Genomic DNA, 22,178 nt, shown 5'->3' with positions numbered 1-22,178 from the left:
AATGGGTTATTTATGGAAAGTTGTATCCATTATCTCCCTACTGATTCACTTATGTGGGAAAGATTTCAAATTACCTTAATAAAAAGTAATACAAGCAAAATGTGGTTGCCTGTATCATGAGGAACTCCCACACAGCACAGCTCAGAAAAGTTGGCTTCAAAGTCCTCCAATAGATTTGCTGGCTTTGCACTACAACTCCTTTGAAATACTCTTTTTTTCATAGAAAAAAAAATAAACAAAAAAATAAAATTATAAAATAGAAGCCATTTCAGGAAATTTCCATTCTTTAGTACCCAAACAGTGATAGTAAAGAGAAAGAGAAGAGGGTTTTAGGCTGGAGGAACGGGAATGGTGTGTTGTGGATTGAACATTTGTGTCTCCCCTAAATTCATATATCAAAGTCCTAACCCCCAATGTTGGGGAGCTTTGGAAAGTAATTATGTTTAGGTGAGATCATGAGGGTTGTACTAATAATGGGATTAACATCCTTCTACAGAGAGGAAGGAAGACCAGAGCTCTTTGTCCACCTTCACACAAAGAAGAGGTCATGTAAGCACACAGCAAGATGGCAGCCTATAGCAAGATGGTGGCCTTTAGCGAGCCAGATAAACCTCATCAAGAACCAAATCTGCTGGCACCTTGACCTTGGACTTCTCAGCCTCCAGAACTGGGAAATAAATGTCTGTTGTTTAAGCCATTCATTCTGTGGTGTTTTGTTATAGCAGTTGGAGCTGAGACAGGATGCCTACTCGGAGAGAAATAATAGTATTTGAAGAAAATTTAAAGTGCCCACTGGCAAGCAATAAACAGCTTCAGCACTGTCAACCACCAAAACAGAATCATCACAATAAAACTGTCCCATGTCATGCCTCTTAGGCACTTAATGTCTCCTTAGGTTAAGTGAAGAGAAGCCTGTGGAGCTTTGGAATGAAGGATGTTCTTACCCCAAGGCTACCAAAGGGCTCCTGACAAGCATCAGCCCCTAGAATGCAATCCTCTCCAACTTCAAAGCAGACTGAGTAGCCCCAGATAATAAATGGTCAAAACTTCTTGAGCTAAATAGAACTTAAATGTAGCTTAGATTTTAGCAACATGTAGATACTTCTGATAATTCTAGGTCTTAAGTATTTATTTATTTATTTTAAAATTTTATTTATTTATTTGACAGAGAGAGAGCCAGCCAGTGAGAGAGGGAACACAAGCAGGCGGAGTGGGAGAGAAAGAAGCAGGCTTCCAGCAGAGGAGCCTGATGTGGGGCTTGATCCCAGAACGCCAGGATCATGCCCTGAGCTGAAGGCAGACGCTTAACAACTGAGCCACCCAGGCGCCCCTAGGTCTTAAGTATTTAAAACTTAAGTAAGATACTAATTTAGTGTAAAGGAAAGCAAACTGATACAAATCTCACCCCAGTTATCTTAATAATTATTACACTTTACTCATGTATAATTATATTAAGACATCTATTGGGGCGCCTGGGTGGCTCAGTCAGCTAAGCATCAGACTCTTGATTTTGGCCCAGATCATGATCTCAGGGTCATGAGATTAAGTCCCATGTCAACCTCCACACTGAGAGTGGAGCCAGATTAAGTTTCTCTCTCTTCCTTCCCCTTTGCCCCTCTCCTTCTCACTCTTTCTCTCTCAAAAAAAAAATATATATATATACATCTATTAACGTGTCCTATATATAATAATCTCAGGGTCCACAATCTAGACTTGACAGACAGCGTATTTGCAGAAAAAGAAAATGGAAACATTATTATATTCAGAAAAAGTAGAATGATTGGTCAGAGTCATTTGTATCTATGGATAATAATTTTATAATATTCACATAACCTCAATTTTAATTCTAAGTTTGGTCTCTGTTCTCAGTGCCTCCTGCTATAGTTAAATTGTCATAAGTGCCGTGGTGCTGACAAAACCTCAGAAAAACACTTTGATGGATTCCTAAATTAAAGAAGTCTCTTAAACTAAAAAAAAAAAAAAGATGAAAGAAAGAAAGAAAGAAAGAAAGAGAAAGAAAGAAAGAAAGAAAGAAAGAAAGAAAGAAAGAAAGAGAAAAGAAAAAGGAAAGAAAAAGGGAAAAAGAAAAAAGAAAAAGAATAAAAAAGAAAAGTTTGAATCAAGCTACCTATTTCATTAAAGACTGAATAGCTAACTTTTAACTGCTTTTTTAAAAGGATTATCACTATACCTGAAAGAGACTGTCTAAATATTAGATATAAAGTAGGCAGCTTAGCATTATCAAACCAGCCTCCCAAACAATTAATTTTCTGCTATTTTGTGTCATGCACAATTTCAAATTACCAAAGATTTTTCTAATGCTCTACTCCTATCTTAGATGTAATATGCTTTTCTATCCTTTATCAGATCTTGAGAAATAGTAGCAAACACTAAGAATGCAAAGTTGCTAAAAATGCATTAAAGCAAGATGCAAATTCCTCTTTCATTTATTCCATGAACACCTACCCTTGTGTTCTTATCTGCCTAAAGTTCCTAGCAAGGGAATTGCTTATCAAGCAGGCACAGTAATTATTCCTGGTATTCAAGAATTATAATCTAAGAAATAGCATGTTGGCAAAAGTGGTCTTCTAAAAAGTAACCTAATCTGGTTTTGATTAAATCTATTTCCTTTTTTTATTTATAGTAGAACCGGGTGCCAGATAACTCTTCCAAGAGCATACCATATCATTTCCTTTCTAAAGAACGCACACTTGCTTCCTATTAACCAGTGGCTTTAGTCACTGGATTAAGATTCATGACCCTCCATAATCTGGCTCTGCTTTTCTCAGCCCACATTTATCTTCCTGTGCTCTCAAAATGAATTCTACCCTCCAGCCAGGCAAAGTTTTTTGTTGTTTTCCCTACCTACACTTGTTCTTATCAATATTGTCCTTTACCTGAAATGCGTCTTAGCAACCTGCCCAACACACACACACATCTTCATCTTGGAAGTTATCAAGATCTTAGTTTGAACTTCAGCCCTCCCATTTGGTGGCTGTGGAAATGGTATCAACTCTGATTTCATTGACCTCCTTAAAGGAAATAACATTTGAAGTGTGCCTGGCATAAGGGAGAGGCCTCAGTAAATGTCAACTCCCTCCCTTGCCATCAAAACCCTAATCATCCTAACCCATTTCAATAATTCTGCTACGGTTCAAGCCATGTTTAGAATTCCTCTTAGGGAATTATCTTCAGTACTCTGTCAGGAATCCACTGCTCTGTAAGTCATGGACAACCAGACAAGCAGATGTATCACAAGTCACAGGTCTATTTTGTTCAAGTAATGGGATGTCCAGAGGCATAAAGTCCAGGGCTGGGATGGCCATTGCATGATGTTGTCAGGAGCCCACCTCCTCCTATTTTGCCCAACTACCATTAGGTTTCTGTCCTCAAGATGTCCTCATGTTTGTAAACTGGTTAATACTCTCCCCCAGGATCTGGGAGGGGATAATATTCTTCCCCAGTAACTAGAAGGATCTAGAAGATCCCCCAGGCACAGAAGAAGACAAAAGGCCAAAAACTTCCTCCATCCAAGGCTTTGCCTGTTAAATTGGGGGAGGGGGGAAGGACACCTTCCCAAGAACTTCTACCTGCATATTATTGCAAAGGCTGTATTGTCTGGTCATCTGAACTGCACACAAATGCCAGGAGACAGACTATTTGAGTTTCCTGACCTCTGTAATAAAAGAAGGCAAAGGGATGGGAGCTGGTTAGATACTGAAAAAGCCAGCCTATAACATCTGCTACATTTGTAAAGGTTTATGAGACTATAAGTTTACCAAAGAATTCTTCCTAAATCTACTCTCAAAAATTATGCTAACTATGACTATCTGAAAGAATGTGTCATGGATTCTGCAGGCAGTTCCTGAAGAGGAAATGTAAACCCAGTTTGGACAATTGTAGCAGCTTTGGAGAAATAATCATTCAATTTCCAAAAGTAATTAAAGTGGGCAGCATTCATCTAGAAAGATGACTTCTCATATGTCTGGGCTTTAAACAAAGTCGGTATGTCCCTGTTGAGCGGTATGCTTATGCATTCATTATCAGAGTATCATGTATGCTCATGTGGCCTCCCAACAAGATAGGGGCTCTTTGAAGGTGGCCTACATTCTGTGTGTCTTCATTACCCCTATTGTACCAGCAGGGTGAACAATAGAATACACTGAGGTATATGATCTAACCAACAGAAGGTGAAGAGAGTGCTACTTTATAAAAGAGATTTCTAGGGCAGGGTGATGGGAAGCTGCAAATTTATGCTGGTACACTGAGGCAATATAATGTAATAATTGCATTATCAGAGCCCTTATAGGTGGTAACCACTCAATATATCTTTGCCAAATTTCATACAGACCATTTATCTTCCATAGGGTTAAACAGGGACTGACCCCTTTTCTATAGATCTGAGTGGGAGAAGCTCTACTATTAGACCCTTCTAAAATTTCTGAGTTTCTAGCTCTTTGGTTTTAATTTCTCCCTGAGTATAGTAGGGAACACCTATAAATAAAAATAGAAAGGGCAGCAGCATGTCACAACTGCAGGGGGCATCATTCCCACTGTAGCCAATGCCCCAGTGCTGTGTACTACAAATGTGGCCCCGTGCAGCAGCTCTTTGGAGGATATTCCAATGAACATATATGGCACTGGCACTTGCCTTGTTCATTTAACAGCTGAATGATGGCTCAGAAAGAAAAGTCCTTCTGCCAGAAAAGACAATAATTCCAAGGAATTCATTGACGGTGCTCAAAAGATCCATTTTCATATCATATGACAAGCAAGAGGTCTGTTGATGAAATGGTTAACCTGCAAAGCAAGTGAATTTTGACTTTCCTCATTGTGACCGCCAGGATTGTGGGGGAGACCCAACAACAGGACCCAAAGTGCGGCCATGTGTTTTGGAGGATGGATTTTTGAATGTGAATTTGAATTTCACTCAGGGTCTCAGGAAAGGTAAACAGCATGCAGGACACCAGTCCATCACCAATGAATTCTGACATCGGAGTTATGCACTACCTAAGCCCTCTAGTTTCTAGTTTTACAGAGCGTGAATTGTGATGTGTCCAGCATCTCCAGAGAGTCCATTGCAAAATTTCCAGGGCTGCTGTGAACAAGTTCATGTCATGATGGTAGCTTGAAATTGGCCCTGGTGAAATTATTCATATCACAGGAACCCAGGAATGTTTCAAATTAGGGCTTTATCTTCTAGAACTGGTTGGTAAACACTTATGAACACACCCCTGGTTATGTATAAAATGCAAAAGAGGCTGCAACCTTGGAGTTACGTGGCCAGACACCACAGAGGTCACAATCAGGAAAGCCAGACATGTCCCAGAAAGGTAATCCTAATAGATAACCACCAAACTCTAGGAACAAGTCAAATTACAAGTAAGGATTGATCATCGACAAATGTTCTACCCTGTGCTAGGTCCTGTGGTTATAAAACCAGAAGCTTAGAGCCAGTTCCCTGATTTTTGAAAAGTACCCAATTGACTTTCCAACGTCATCATTGTTGATATTATTAACACTCAATCCTTACCATGTGCCAGCTAACTATTACCTCACTTAGTCCTCAAAACCTACGACATTGGTCTTATGAGCCTCATTCTACAGGTGAAGAGACAGGAGCTTAAAGGAACAAAGCATATCACTCAATCTGACAGAAAGTGGGTAAAGCAGGGCAGTAACCCTGAGTAGGCAGACCTCCAGTGATAACACCCACAAAACATGATCATGACGGCATGAGGGCTGGCTGTGGGCAGAGACTTCCACACCAGGGCAATGTGCGGAAGGTCACCATGAAAAGACAAGCCAAGGACACAACAGAGGGACAGGAGACGTAGGTGCTGGATGTGGCAGGGACAGTAGAAGGGGAGGGAAGCAGAAGTAGAATCCAGAGATGGCATGAGCATGGGGGGCACCCGGGCTGGTGATATGGGCCTGACTACAGCAAAAGGTGCCCCCCCAACCCCAGAGACATCACAAAGATCTCCACCAAACAAAAGTCTGAGACAGGCACTGCACATGTCTCTCAACATAAGCTGGCAGGAGACAACACTTGAACAGCTAGCCCATCTGCACTGAATGAAGGAAGCAGTGTGCATTGAATCATATCACTATTGAATTTCCTTTTCTTAGAAATTCTAAGTCATGACTCCAAATTCTCATTCCCCAAGATTAAAATTGAACTAAACTTATGTTTTCCCAGTATGCCAGAGCATTTTTTTTTATTGAGCTGATTACAAAAATTCTGGTGGTGGAAATTACACTTTGCATTCGTGTCATGGTCTGACTAAGGCTGATGATGCTGGAAATTGTAAAACTCTAGTCTACTAGATCTAAAAACAGGTTAGGTAGTAATTAGTGATTTCATCTCGTCAGTGACTCTGATATCTCATTAATCAATTGTTATCAGTCTTTAGTTCTTTCAAAGCATGAGGCCCTACCTACTGAGGTTCTGTGGATTGTTTTCTTAACCCTATGGGTATGTTTCTTTACCAGAGCTCCTGCACAGCAAAATTTTGTATATAGAATCAAACACTCTGTGAGCAAATTTATGTCCTAGGAAATACAGGAATGTCACACAGCAAAGCTTTGAAATAGCCACTAAGGTAGCCATAGTGTTGTTCCTTTCCTGAATACCTGAGTTAACTAGGGTTCCCAGTGAATCTGTAGGTGCTTAACAGACAGAGAAGAGAGCTTTGTGCCTGTAAAGCTAGGAAGAGAAGGGGCTTTCTCAGGTTCCTTTCCTTCCTCTGAGAGCAAGAGATTTGGAAAGCCATTCAGTGAGTTCATTTTGGAAGTGTTTCTTGACTCAATTCCAGAGAGACACTAAATTAAAACAGTCTTACCTGGTTTGAGTTTATTAAAGGAGCCACAAGTTAATATGATCAAAGATATAGACAAAAATGTAAGTCAGGATTATTCATTGAAACATTCCTTCATAGTAATAAATATTTAGAAACAATATCAATGGCCCAAAATAGAGTAATAATTCATTGTGATCAATAGCATTATGGATCATATAGCTGTTACAAATCATGTATTTGAAGTATCTTGAATCCCATGGGAAAATGTCACAACATAATGTTAGATAAAAAATTAATAATATCCAAATTTTAAAGTAATTTATGTCTCTGCTTCTGTGTATATATATGAACATATATATACCTCATACATAAATAATTTTAGCAATATTCTCCCATTTTTAATACATAATATATATTAAGATGTAAATGTCATATGTGTGTGATATATATAAATAGTTGATAGATATTTGTAATAACATATATTTTAAATATATTTCATATTGGAAGGATATATGCAAAATGCAAAATGTTGCTAAATTTATTTCTGAGTAGTCGGTTTATAAGGAATTTTTATTTTATTCTTCATATTTTTAAATATTTTCTAATTCTCTACAGTAAGCATGTATATGTTTATAGTCAGAAAAACAGTTAAGCAGCCTCCAGTTAATTTGATACCCAGAATCATACTCTGTCTAGACATGAATATCTCATAACTCTTCAGTCATTGCTTCCCTAGCAAACGTGCCATCCCTCTTACTCTGCTTTAGTGACCGTGGAAGCCAGCTTGCCGGGAGTGCTGGCTGATGTGTGTCTATCCCAGTGCACATAACCGGAGCCTGCTGCTGTCCTCACAGGCTCATGTGCTGCTCCCACTCTGGGGCGTGGTAGAAACAGAACGCTGTGACAAGCAGAGGTGAGGCTGAAGTGTCTCCGGATATTGGAACAAAAATGCGTTTGCCCTTGGCTAGGTAATAGGAACCCTTCTCATCCCCCAAACACAAAGCAAAGATGGAAGTTGCCTACAGAGAAATATTGGCAACACACCCAGAGTTCCCTTTAAAAACCTAAAATAGGTACAACATTGGATCCTTCCACATGATTCTTCCTTCGTCTAAAAAGGGAAATTATGTTCCTAAAAATGCCATCGAGGCATTTGAGTAATAAGCAACATGTAGATTCAAAATAGTCTTTAAGTCACACACCAAAAGTGTCATGTTTAAATGTCTATTGCATTAACATTTCATCCCCTTGAGGAAGTCAGACCACCATGGCGTCTAATCAAGATCTATATGCCCAGTCTTCACCCATCAATTCCTTCCAGCATGGCTGTTCACCCCTGAGAATGGCTCCACAGCAAAGTCCTTTGGCTGTGGGTATTGTTGCTTCCAGAACAGTTTAAAGCTTTGTCCTTGGGCATCTGTGTCTGAACAACTGGTGGTCCTTGAAAAGGTAAGTTTCTGCCCCCTGCTCCCGGACCTACTGAAATCAGCAGTGCTGGATCTCAGCCCTGAAGTCCACATTCCTCCTGCTTCGTAGGTGATCAGTATATACAGTCAGGGTTGAGAAACTGTCTTCTTATCTTAAATTTGTCTTATTTTGCCTTATGGGGAATTCTCCCTCAAGCTGTTGACTCTCCTTTCACCTGTTCTCTCTTACAGAAAGCAAGTTCCTTTTCATGCCAGGAACCTTGTTTCTTAATGTAGTTTAAACCTCAGATGGTATATTTCATTGAAGCAGAGGGTTTTTTTTCCTCACTGTCAATAAAGGTAGAGACTTTTACAAGTCCGCTTCAATTGAAAACATCAAAATGAAGACCCTGGTGAAGTCATGCTGAGTCACTGAGGAATTGGAAGGCAGGTCTGCTGGGAGCAGAGGACAAGATCAGGGAAACAGAGGTGAACGTCAAAGCCCAGTGGAGCTCAGGAGAGACATGCATCAGGAAGAGGCTGCCCCCTGGAAGCTACAGACTTAATAAGCACAAGGGGGGCTTGTGGCATTTCAGGGAATCAGAGCCCAGAAGTGTGGAAGGAACAAGAGAGGCCAGGAGAACCAAGACTGAATAAAGATGAGTAGAGCACCGCAGGACCTACCACCTATGGGCTCGTGAAGAGCCAAGCTCTCTGTGCAGTTATCACATCAGTTTCATCCCAGCAGGGAGCTCGGGTGGGCAGCTTTGACCAGAGGCAGGCCAGAAGGGAAAACTTGCTCACCATCAGTTCTGTGGGGCTTTTCTGGAATTCTGATTCTCTTACTTAAATGACTCACATTTCAAATCTTGGAAAGAATTCCAAAATACATGTGTCCACTTAATTTATTAAATCCCTAGAATTAGATTCTTAGAAATTAGATGCCTAGAAATAATGGGACTGGGACCTTATTGGGACATCCCATATAAGAATCATACTGAACAGCCCTGAATTGATGAATAAAAAAACAGAATCACAATATGTGGGAGTTTTTAAATTATCTAATAGTTTATGTGTATTGCATCCACTTTATTATTCACTCAGAAAGTAGTTTTTCAGCACCTCTGTGTGCCAGGTATATGAGGGTATGCATTGAACAAAGACAAACATGACTTCTATCCTCAAAGAGCTATGTTCAGGGCAGGGAGACAAGGAGGAATCAAACGGTCAATGAACTCATATAAATTTGCAGCGCTTGGCATGAGCTATGGAGGAGAGACCTAAGGCTGGCAATGTTGGGAGGAAGGGGTCTGCTCAGGTCAGTTATCCAGGGAAAGTTTTCCTGAGGAAGTAGCACTTGAGCTGGAGACAGGAGGGTGAGTAGGAGTTGACCAGGCAAAGAGGCATGAGCATGGCTGAAAGAAGTTAGTGTAGCTGAAAGAAGCTAGTGTAGTTAGTGTGACACGGCAAAATAAGGTAAAGAAGTAGGCAAGCCAGGCCAGGACAGGGTTGGAGGCCTGAGGACTGGGCTTGTCTTTATCCCAAGGGTAACAGGAAGACACTGTAGATGGCCACTGGAGAAGATTGATGTGTGATGGAAGAAGAGATATGGAGGAAGGGGTTGTAGAGGCAGTAAGGTCAGACAAATCGATTAGGACCTGCCATACTCCAGGCAAGTGGGTGATCACTTAGACTGTAGGTGTCAGAGTCATCAGTGGATTGCTTGGGGAGATCTACTCTCAACTCCTCACTGTGGAAATGAGGACAGATGTCTAGAGACATCAACTGACTTCCAAAGTCCTACATGTAGATGCTGTGCTGGTGCTAGAGCGTGTCCCCTGACCCCAGCACTAGAGGTAGGGAAGGGTGAGGTAGGATACTGTGTCTTTCACACAGTGTATATAAAATCAATGTTCTCCTTATGATAATATGGCCAAGTCCATAACCAAGACATAATCAGAACACAGCAAAATGTGTGCAGTGGTCTTTAAGTAGCCTCTGCTGATGGAGCCTCATTGGGCAGACACCCTCACCAGAGCTCCTTTGGTCCATAATCTTCATAACAACAAACGAAAGCAATGGACCCATCACATTTGCATGTAATACTTTGCATTTTTAAAACTAATTTAGTATGTATTGGTTGGTTGGGAACATGGGAACCATGTTGGGAACAACATTGGTTGGTCATGGGAACCAAGTGTTCATGGTCACAGAGACAGTCAGTGAAGAGCCTAGGCCCTTGTTTCTGGGTTCCATATTTTCCTATAAAAACCTACTGGTTCTGATGTTTACTCCTAGTGTTTTCCCATAACCACAACTCCACTTCTCCCCAGTGATGCCAGAAATGCCAATAGAATACAGGACAGTTAGACAAACGACACTGATGGTGGTGGCAACTACAGCTTCCTTAACAGCATGCTTCATGCTGTGTGTACAGTGTCTCCCTGAACTTTTATAAAATTCGATGGGGTAGGGGTGCCTGGGTGGCTCAGTCGTTAAGTGTCTGCCTTTGGCTCAGGGTGTGATCCCAGAGTTCTGGGATGGAGCCCCATGTCGGGCTCTTCCGCTGGGAGCCTGCTTCTTCCTCTCCCACTCCCCCTGCTTGTGTTCCCTCTCTCACTGGCTGTCTCTCTCTCTCTGTCAAATAAATGAATAAAATCTTTAAAAAAAATTCGATGAGGTAGGTGGTATCGTTATGCCAATTTTACAGAGAGGGATGTTAAGGCTCAGAGACATTAACTACCTCAAGACCACCATAAGTTTATGAACAAAGAACAAATTAAAAACCAGGTCTGATGCCAAAGCCTGACTTCCCAGCAATAACCCATATTTCCCTATGTCTAGGGTTCCTGAGGCTCTCAGCCACCTCTGATGTGATCTGTACCATGCCAAATGTGAAATAAGCTTAGCAGGCACTAGTACTTTTGGATGAAGCTTTTGTCATCTCTTTAATGCTTGTCCTATCACACATCTAGCAGTTTGGACTGAGACCATATTTATACAAACCATTTTGTCAAGGTATATGTCATATAAACAGACCATAAAAAGTCACCTCCAAAAAAACAAACCATTGAAATTTTTCTTCCCAAGCCACATATTCTGTCATGGTAAGTGGAAGTATCTAGCTTGGACAATTTTATATGATAATAAATAGGAAAGAATATGGGGAAGGTCAGTTTTCAGGATCAGGGAGGTTTTTGTCCTGAGACAGAATAACTATTATGTGGATGGATGTTCACGTTTTGCACTGCTGGTTTTCCAAATAAGTCTGGACACTGTGCTCATGTTGCTGGTAGGGCAAACTGATAATAAAGTATCCAATGCCAGCCCTGATTGGTTGCAACTCAGACATTAACTATATTTGGGAAGGAGTGTGAATGGCCAAAATTAGCTTAGGAGGAAAAGTAAATATGGCCATAAACTAAGCATTTTCATAATAAGCAATGTGTAATGTAATAACGAAGTATAATGAAATGTAATAATAAAGTCGCTAAAAGCAATAAGGAAGTGACAAGACTTATCATCCAAACCAGGTCAGTTTCAAGAGTGAAAAAGGATGCTATTAATGACTGTGTCAGAATATCCTAAACTGAGCCATCCTAACAAACCGTTCATACAATCACCTAAGAGTAGAGTGTGGAATGAGGAGAAAGTCACCTCAAAGTATGTATAACTGAGAAGAAGTTAGGAAAGGGGAGAGAGATCACATAATGGGGAAATTAAGGCAAGAGACAAGCTACTGCAAAAATCCACAAAGGCAAAGAGAATTCATTAGACCCCTTCCAAGGTCCTAGTCATGTATTCACATGACCCTATATTTTATAAAAGAAGAAAAAGTAAGAAAGGAATTCTATCAAGTCACATGAGCATGAGGCCTAGATAGTTCCCTGCTCACGAGGCTGATCCTTCTCCATGGCTGCCACCAGGCTCCCAAGCATGGGGCCAGGCTCACACCACAGAGACACAAAAGCTTTACCAACATGGCAATGTTACTCCTCCAAATTTCTAATTCTTCTCAGGCCATGATTATCAGAGGTGGTTGGAGCATTCAGCTGCCTGTCCGCCTCAGGGATGGACCCCAAATTAGACAGTAAACGGAGAGTCCACCAACTGGGTTGCACTTAAATTAGCCATTTAAATGTCACTGACTGAGTAGTTCACAGAAAAAGTTATATGTCAAAGGGAAGGTTGCAGGAGCTTTAGACAGGTATGTGTAATGGCTCAACACTAAAGTGCATTTGCTGGTCTGCTCTGTGGTTGAAGCCGAGTTCTGTCAGTTGTGAGAGCTTTCACTTTGCTACATGTGTTAAAGCAGGTGTCCCCAGTAGCTAAGTGTCAGCTCATGGGCTTTATCCTTTTGGGACACAGCAAACTCACCCTTTTACCCTCTCTCCTTCACCACAGAGAGGCTATGAAGACTAAAGAGCAAGCAGGTCAGAACTTTCTAGAACAGGACTCAGGATACTCTAAAATCAAATACCAGCTTGTACTGAGGCACATATAAAAGATCCTTGCTTTCTTAAACAGAACCAGTGGAGAGAAGAGAGAAGATGACAATTTCTTCCTCAGAACAATGAACTTCTGAGAGCCGAGTGGGAGAAATTAGTGACAATAACATGACGTCTGTCAACTTTCAAAAAATTAGAATCAGGAAACCCAAAAGTAAAGTTGACAGAAGACAAATTAAGTTCTATCAAGATCTGACACATCATTGAATACCTGCTAATGGGAAAAAATGATTTTATTTAATTTTCTTATTGTCTCCATGCATAATACTTTTAAAAGCACATAACATTTTTGTAAAACTATAAAGAGTATTAAAAAATAACCTAGCTTTTAATATGGAAGAGAGAGTATGAGAGGCATGTGAAGTTCATTCTCTAAAAACAGCAGCAGCTCATTCTTGAGTCTATTCTTTTTTTCAATTTTCTAAGCTTTACTCTCCAGGTGGAAGCAGAGAGAGAAGCTTTAAAGCATGCCAATTGTTCTTGTTCTGTTCAAAGTTTTAAAAAACAGATTGAATTAAAGCCAGAAAAGTAACATGGGACCAAAAGTGGGGACAATATTCTGACATGAATATCTTCCTCAAAATATTGAAATGCAACTTTCAGATTCATAGACTGGGTCATTTTCTGCTGTCAGCAAATGTGACAAAGTCGCACGGCCAAATGGCTCCTTAAACATGATTGACTCTTTAATAATGTTAATGCCAGTGATCACTTGAAGATAACTGGTAATTATTTTAGAAGCAGCCATGAAAACACATACCTTGGAAGACCTTACTCAAAGGTAACTCATTGTCAGTGCTTGTTTATATCCAAACCAAGGGCTTGCAGTGGAGAGACTTGGAGCACGTAGGAGGCAGTCTAGAATCCATGTCTTGGGTTTTAAGCCCACCTCCAGCTACGAGTAGTATAATTTTGAGCAAGTTACATAACATCTCCAGACCTCAGTTTGGTGTGTTACATGTATGCAAAGAGAGGGGGGGAAATGTGGTATTGGGACCTGACACCTTATATTCCTAAATAAGTGTTAGGAACACTTTAAGGGATTGGCTTTTTGGCTTAGGCAGAAGGTATGAGAAAAGGTCTTCTTATCCAAGTTAAGTTCTTTACTTATCCATGATCTTAACGCTGGCAAGAGAAATGATTCAAGTTAAATATCTCTGTAAGTATGCAGGTTCTTGACAATTAGGGGAGATATTACCTCAGCAACTCCCAAAGAAATGAAGCATTTACATGTTGGCAGGTAAATGACACATTTAACGTGAACCATAGATATTCCAATGTCTGAATTCCCAATTGTAAATTATCCAGCTTCCTAGATTCCCATTGTCTCTTTCATGCTTAATCTTGAGAACACTGCCAGTCCTAACATCTCTACTAGAAGGAGAGCAGAAGTAAGATAAAGAGGACAGGGTCACCCAAATGATCAACTTTATTCTTTGTGAATAACTACAGAGCTACACACTGAACACTGTGGTGGTAATTTGGGCCAAAGTAATAAAACAAGACAAAGAAATTGTAGCATAAGAATTAAAAAGAATATGCATATGAGAGAATGCATGGTGACTAATATAACAAAAATTATTTAAAAAAAGAATGCATGTGATAGAATTATATATCTGTAACATCCCCCCAAAACTAAATTAATAGAAAACCACTGTTAACAATAAGAGAATTGAGCACAATAGTTTTAAGTTGATATTTTTACAAATAGCCCTCACATATAAAATAAGCACCAATTAAAATATATAGAGGAAAAGAAGACTATTTACATATAGAAAAAAAATTACACATAAACTCAACAAGATTAAGAAATATATAAAACTTACAAGAGGAAAGTCATTAAGCACTCCCAAAAACTACAAGGTTTACTGAAAAATGGAAAGATGGGCAGAATGCCTTGGTAGAAAAACTCAGTGCTGTAAAGATATCAGTGTTCCCTAAGGTGATTTATATGCTAAATGCCATCTCAGGAAATATCAACAGATTATTTTTTACTGGAGTTCGACAAGGTGGTATAAAGTTAACTTGGAAGAAAAATCAAGCAAGAATAACTACAAACACCCTGGAAAAGGAGCACAATGAGTCAGGTTGAGTGGGGAAGCTATTCTTACTATATATGAAATGACACTATAAATTATTGTTAGAGTATAAATGATAAAGTCTATATAATTAGAAACAGGATGATACTGATTCATGGATACCAAGGCAGAGTAATAGAACAACACAGAAAACCTAGAAATAGACATAGTTGCGTGTGAAAATTTAGTGTATGGGAAAGGCAGAACCTCAAAGCAATGGGGAAAGAATGAATTTCTTAATAAGGTACTATTTGAATAACTAAATAGCTATATGGGAAATGATAAAATAGAATCTATTCATTATATTAGACACCATGAAAATTTCAAATAGGTTAGAGATTAAAATATAGGAAATAAAACCTCACAAGTATGAGAAGAAAAAGATGAACTCCTTCATTACCTGAAAATGCACAGTTTCCCCAGTTATGATTCAAAACACAAAAGCAATAAAGAAAAGTATCGATAAGTTTAGCTACATAAAATTAAAACATATTTGCAGAAGCAAAGTACAAGAAAAATGACAAACTAGGGAAATAGATTTGTAAAATGTATCACAGACACAAACAGCTAATGTCCCTAATAAACTGGGCTTCTAAAAGTAGGGAAGAAAAGACCAACAATCAGATTTTTTTAAATAGGCAAGATGTAACAATAAAAAATTCTTAGAAAAAGAAATGTAAATGGCTTTTAAACATATAATAAGATGCTCAACCCTGTTCATGGAACATAAATGTAAACTAAAATCTACTCTTCTGGCAGCTAGGACAAAAATCCAAATACTTAACAGTAATACCCACCACCACTTTGCCTCTCCAGTATTCCACCGGTGGCTACAACAGGTACAAGGAGAAATAAACAGAAACAAAGATCTATGTAAAATTCTTTACATCCCAGATGAATTCCTAATTCAGATGAATTCAGAAATTGGTCAATTGTGAGACTAAGCTGTTTTCTACCCACTGGGCCATTCAACAGATATTCCTGAGCATAGTTCAAAAGCTAGAAAATCTTCTTCCTAAAATTCTTCAATTTTTTTTCCCCTCAGCCTCTTCACAACTGAGATTATTACTGTACATTTCTTATTTTCTCTGTAAATAAACCAACTCCAGGTTTCTTATGATGGCGTCCAATTCCGCCGATAACCACAGCATTGATGTCTCTATCAGGGATATGACAAGCCTGCCCTCTGAGTGGCTCACTATATGGAGCAGAAGTAATTTTGACAATAGGTCTTGTCTACAGTCCAGTGGCACTATAAAACTTCACAACAAGCAACCAGGTGTCATTTTGCTATGTGTATTTCATCCTATAAGTCACATAAGGACATTGGAAGAAGTGGCTTACCACTTCTCAGGAGGCTGAATGCCAACACAGGACCCCTCCCCTTTGAGGACAAGAGACATTGTAAAGCAAGTACTCCAAAATGGGACAAAGTACAAAAAAGGCAAAAGGAAATAGTCTCACCATTAACACTCTACCTCAACGGGGCATATTTAGAATGCAAAGGGAATTTCCTAAAATGTGCACTTCTATAATTCAATCTGGTACACTTAATTGAGGATTTTCAAGATAATTGGCTCTTGTGGACATTTAAAAGCAAAATAGCCAGGTCTGTTGATGGAAGATCAGGTGTTGGACCTTTCAAAATAATATTCACAGTCATTAAGACAGTTCCAGGAAAAGCACTGCTGGACAACGTGGTGCCCATTAGCCAGAACTGTGAGATTAAACCGACAGGCATAGCATCATAGGCCTCCGCCAGCTGCTGCCACCAGAACGGCAAGCCATCAGGGTCTCTATAGGCCTTTCCAGAACTCCTGTCCAGGTCCCCATCCTTTGGCCAAGAAAGAGAAAGAGGAAAGTAGGGCTTCTATGTGAGCTGAAGGAGAACTTGAAAATAAAATCCTCTAAAATATGAAATGCTCTGATGGTTCCCAACTAGACTTATTTGTCACTTTAGGATTTCTTCTCTTTTCTGGTATGGAGTCTTTCAACTGTGCTATCCCCTCAGGATGTTAGATGTACTAGACTCACCGGAGCAGTAAAATCAAAGAACAGCTTGCTGGATGGCATCACTCTCTGTAGCCAACAATGAAGGCTTTATTGTCTCCACTGATCGTTATCCAAGTTTACTTTTGACAGATCCCACTAGCTGAGTTCACCATCTTGGCCTGTCACAGGCATGTTTACTTCCTACCAGGCACCATCACATGCCTCAACGCCACAGCAGCAGAGGCACAGAAATCTGTGATCAGAAACCGTGGGCCTGGTGCAGCCGTGGATGGATGGTTGCAGCAGCAGAACTAAAGGATTTGCCATAAGGGAGCAGCATTGCTTTTCCAGTGGCAAGTAAAAACCCAGACAGACCTATGGCGAGAAAAGCCCAAGCAAACCTTTCTTCCAAAACACATTCTACTTTTTAAGAGATGTGTTGTAAGAGCTCTTCATATCCTATTTGACAACTTTCCCTCACAGGGCTCATACTGAACCATCAAAAATTCATTTCCAGGGCTTTAGTGCAGCAAGAGGCAAAACACAGTCACATAACAAACATTTTCAGGCTCAGGGGAAAATGCGGCAGAGTAGTTCACAAAGCCTCTCAGTACCATCTGCCGTATAATTTCTCTATTCCTTATTACTTCCACAGATGAAAGGTACAATTACACTTCCTTCTTCCTTTGCAACGGAGAACAGCGTCTGCATGAGGCACCCTTCCTTCATTAGCCCTAACCAAGACCCTTGAGCAACTCCGTGCAAACTGCTTACCTCTACGGAGCTTGGCAGTTTTCATAAAGGTGAAATGGACTTTGCTTTCAGTTGATGTAACATTTTTTTTCATCAGTCTCTGATACTCATGTCTTGTTCTTATCGATTTATTATTCTAGGTCTCATTGGGATATATTCGAGGGTGCTGCTATGCTCAAGCTGGTGTGGTGCTGTGTGGGTCTTCATACAGAGTGCAGACTTATGCAATTTAACAGTTCTATAATGATGTGCCTGGACTTGGGCTTTGTCACTGATACAGGATGAAGAAGTCACCAACAGGGTGGACATTCCATACCATTCAGAAATGTGAGAAGCAACTTTTTTTTATTTGACATTTTATAACCTTTTTTTTTGAAGATTTCATTTATTTGAGAGAGAGAGCACAAGCAGTGGTGGAGGGGCAGAGAGAGAAGGAGAAGCGGGCTCCCCGCTAAACCAGGAGCCTGACTTGGGGCTCCATCCCAAGATGCTGGGATCATGACATGAGCCGAAGGCAGACGCTTAACCTCCTGAACCACTCAGGTGCCCCTGAGAAGCAACTTTAGATGAAAGAAAATTCCAACTGGTTTTGAACCTCTTTCTAGCTTTATCTCCAATGTGATTTTTTTAAAAATTGAGACAGAATTGACACAGAATGTTCTTAGGTATACAACGTAATAATTTGATAGCTGTGTACACTGCAAAGTAATCACCACAGTAAGTCTAGTTAACATCCATTCCAATCTGATTTTTAGTGAACAGCACTGAGGTGTTACCTGGAGATGCCACACCTATTCCTCTGCATGGAGGTCTTAGTAAGTTTCCTTGGAGAGGCGTTTTCTTATTTAAAAAAAATGCTAGTGCTTTATCTTTTTATGAAGAGATACACAGTACAGAGGAAAATTGGTACAGACTGCAGACATGTTCTTTGGAAACATGGTCAGGCTATTATTTCAAAGACAAAGCTGAAATTCAAATAGATGTTTTCCAGGGAGACGAATGCCGGGACATGTGCCGGCTCCTCAGAAGATTATTCAAGACCCAAGTAGCAGCGCCTGTTCGTGCCCAAAAGATAGAAAGTATATCAAGATGCATTTTTATCGGTTTGTTTCCTAAACACGGATAATAAAATGATTCTAGTGATACAGAGAATATGCTTCTAAACATATTTGTTTGAGGGTGTAAATTCTCACTAACCACTCATCGCAGGATGCTTATAAGCATTATAAACATCTTACAAATAAATAGTCAATAAATATTTGTTGAATTACAGTGAGCTGAATTAGTTGAAATCCAAGGAAAAGTTTTTGGATGCCACGAGCAATGTTTCACAGAATACTATATTGCTTTCTAAAGAACAAAGGCAAAAAAATGCATGGCCTGTCTTCTACAAAATTTCTTCTTAAATATTGTAGCTTTCAGTCAACAGAGGACCAATTACTAGAAAGAAATAAACTTGGACTTTTGGAAATGTGACCATATGATGGATATGCATCCACTCAACCAAATGTTTCCCGGCACAGCAGCCTGCAGGAGACTTCTGGAAGGTAGAAAGCAAACGCTTCCTGCACCCACCCTGGGCCCATTTTCCGAGCAAACTTGAGTAGCCTGCTTCCTTACTTACACAAGTGAAGAACAAGGCTGCCTCATGGCAAAAACAATCCACAGGCATTTTACCCATCAAAAGCTGAGCACCCGCTTTTTTCCCTCCACCAACCCCTCCCCCTCCCTTCCTGGGAGAAAAAGGCCACCTCCAGGACTCTCCTTCTGTCCTCTTCTCTCTTAAATATAGAAGAGGCAGCTCTTAGGAGAGTTGATAAGTTTTGAATCCAGCTATCTCTTAGAATTCAAATCTGCACAGCTCTAAATAGTCAACTATTCTGTGGGTGTGGTTTACATTTTGCTGATTTTTTTTCCCTTTCGGTTAGTTCTCTTCTCATTGCTTCAACGAGCTGGCTTCAGTTTTTTTCAGTGGCGAATGAAAGGCTGAATTAGAAAATAGCTAGGATGCGTGGACTCCCTGCCCCCTACTTTCCTGGGCCTCAGCAAAGGGCACCTTTCAAAAAATACTTGGACTGGGGCACGTGTATGGCTCAATGGGTTAAACGTCTGTCTTCGGCTCAGGTCATGATCTCAGGGTCCTAGATCAAGCCCTCCTCCCTCGTAGGACTCCCAGTTCAGTGGGCTTCTCCCTCTCCCTCTGCTGCTGCCTCTCCTGCTTGTGCTCTCTCTCAAATGAATAAATAAAATCTTTTAAAAAAATGTTTGGACTTCAGGTCAATTCAACAAAGAATCCAGTACCTGTTAGTGTGGAAAGTGTTAGGGATCCAGAAGAGGAGAGGCATGAGTACAGTTCAGATGAGTCTCAAAAAGATCCCAGTCTCCACTGTGTTGAGTGCCAGGTGGGATTGGGAATGAGCTATGCAAGCATCAGATACCAAGATTCTTGTGTGTAAAAACAGAAAAAGAGGTACAAATATAAACTTATAAAAGTAAAAACCATGTAATCTATTATATAAATCAATAATATCATTCTAATTCATGCTTATTAAAAAATCAAGAGGCAATAATGACCCTTATAAACCAATAACGCTTTCTGAATAATATTTATCACTAAAATGAATTAGGACTCCCTGGAGAAATGGCCAATTTCAGGTTTAAGGCGGGGTACGTGCAACAAGAGTCTGAGACATCTATTATGCCAGAAGGCAAAGAAGTTACAGGTGGTTGTGTCAAACACAGGACTAACTTGAAGAAGCTTCTGCTAGCCATTGATGATTTGAACACCAAAAACATTATTAATGCATAGTTTAAAACACATCAAATATGTAAGCTCCCTGAGTTCTTAAAATTCCAAAATGGTAATGCCTCATTGGACACTATTGTTAGGGTACTGATTCATTATTACGAAAGAAAAAATAAAGCATTTAACTTGCCTTTCTTGTATGCATTGTATTTTAGAGTAGATGAATAGTTGACAAGGAAAAGTTCTTTATGTAAGAGTTTCAATCAATAAATGCAGCAAAAAAAATGGCGGAATAAAAAATCAAAACTTTATAGTCCTTACTGACATCATTGATTTGGGCAATGGTAGTTAAAACCCTTAGGTGAGAAGCCAATGTGGAATTTCATAATGGTTGGATCAGGCTTACATTACCTAAACTCACCAGGCAATTTTAACATTACTAGAAGTGGAATAACTAGGTGTTACTATCATTTGATGTAATGCAATTTGGAAGTACATAACACCATCCATGATATATTCTTGCTCTCAAAATAAACTTGTAATCAAATTAAGCCTCTAGATACATCTGCCAGTTTATAGGACATATATGGAATGTATGCTAAACAACATCTCAAGGTTGCAGTTGGCTGAGTCCACAATATGAGAAATTTTACAGGAAAGTTACTTGATTTCTTTAACCCATAAATAGTAGGAAAAAACAAGTATGGAGATGTATTAAATGTTTAAAAAAAAACTTTACAGGACATAGCCCAGCAAAAGAAATGCAGTCTCCTTATTTTGATTGTAATTTGAAAAAGAAAAACAACTGTTAAAAGTAACTTTTTAGAGAAAAATTGAGAAAAACTGAATATAGAATGCATACTGGGTAATATTGAGAAATCATTGTTAATTTTATTAAGTATGATGATGGCATTTCATAACTGTTAGAAATGCATACAGAAGTATTTGTAGAAGAAATGATATGGTCTGGGATTTGTTTTAAAATACTTAACAATTAGCTCTTTCTGCCATCTTTCCACGCTGCCATAAGGTGCACATGAATGTCCTGGCAGACGCTCTCAAGAGCATTAACAATGCTGAAAAGAGAGGAAAATATTAAGTTCTTATTAGTCCATACTCCAAAGTCATTGTCCAGTTTCTAACTGATGATGAAGCATGGCTACATTGGCGAATTTGAAATCATTGATGATCACAGAGCTGGGGAAATTGTTGTGAACCCCATGGGCCGGTTAAACAAGTGTAGAATGATCAGTCCCAGATTTGATGTCGAGCTCAAAGATCTAGAAAAATGGCAGGACAATCTGCTCCCAACCCACTAGTTTGGTTTCATTGTACTGATAACCTCAACTGGCATCACGGACCAAGAAGAAGCAAGCCGAAAACACACAGGAGGGAAAATCCTGGGATTCTTTTTCTAGGGATGTAATATGTACATGCAAATAAAATGCCTCAATGGAAAAAAATACTTAAAATTTAAAAAAGGAAGATAGATGAAACCAAAAAGAGGCAAAATGTTGATAATGATTCAAGCTGGTATTCTGCATATGAAGGTTTATTTTTCTATTCTCTACTTTCGTATATGATTGAAAGTTTTTACATTAAAAAATTTTGACGTAAGCATAGATTATGTGGCACTTGAGTAAGGGGGATATATTACATATTATGTCCATTGACAGGGCTCCACTACTCCAAAATCATTCAGAATCATAGGGAAGATGCAAAGTGGAAAAAATACTGGGCTGGAAGCTGGGACATTGCATTCCCATCCCAGATCTCCCGTTAAATATCTGTATAACCTTGAGCAAAAATTTTCTTTCTCTGCATCTCAATATCCTCATCTGTATAATAAAGCTTTAACTAAAACTTGCCTTCTAGCAATGCTGGCCTCAAGT

General features: G+C 39.5%; 1 pseudogene; it reads left to right on the top strand.

Annotated features, from left to right (window-relative positions):
• Window positions 1-21,322: 21,322 nt before the first annotated feature.
• LOC109489489 lies at window positions 21,323-21,704 on the top strand (annotated as a pseudogene).
• The last annotated feature ends 474 nt before the right edge of the window (window positions 21,705-22,178 follow it).

Source organism: Ailuropoda melanoleuca, chromosome 9, assembly GCF_002007445.2.
Source record: "Ailuropoda melanoleuca isolate Jingjing chromosome 9, ASM200744v2, whole genome shotgun sequence".
Lineage (NCBI taxonomy): Eukaryota > Metazoa > Chordata > Mammalia > Carnivora > Ursidae > Ailuropoda > Ailuropoda melanoleuca.
Note: the sequence above shows the minus strand (reverse complement) of the source record. Positions and strands in the feature narration are given on the sequence as shown.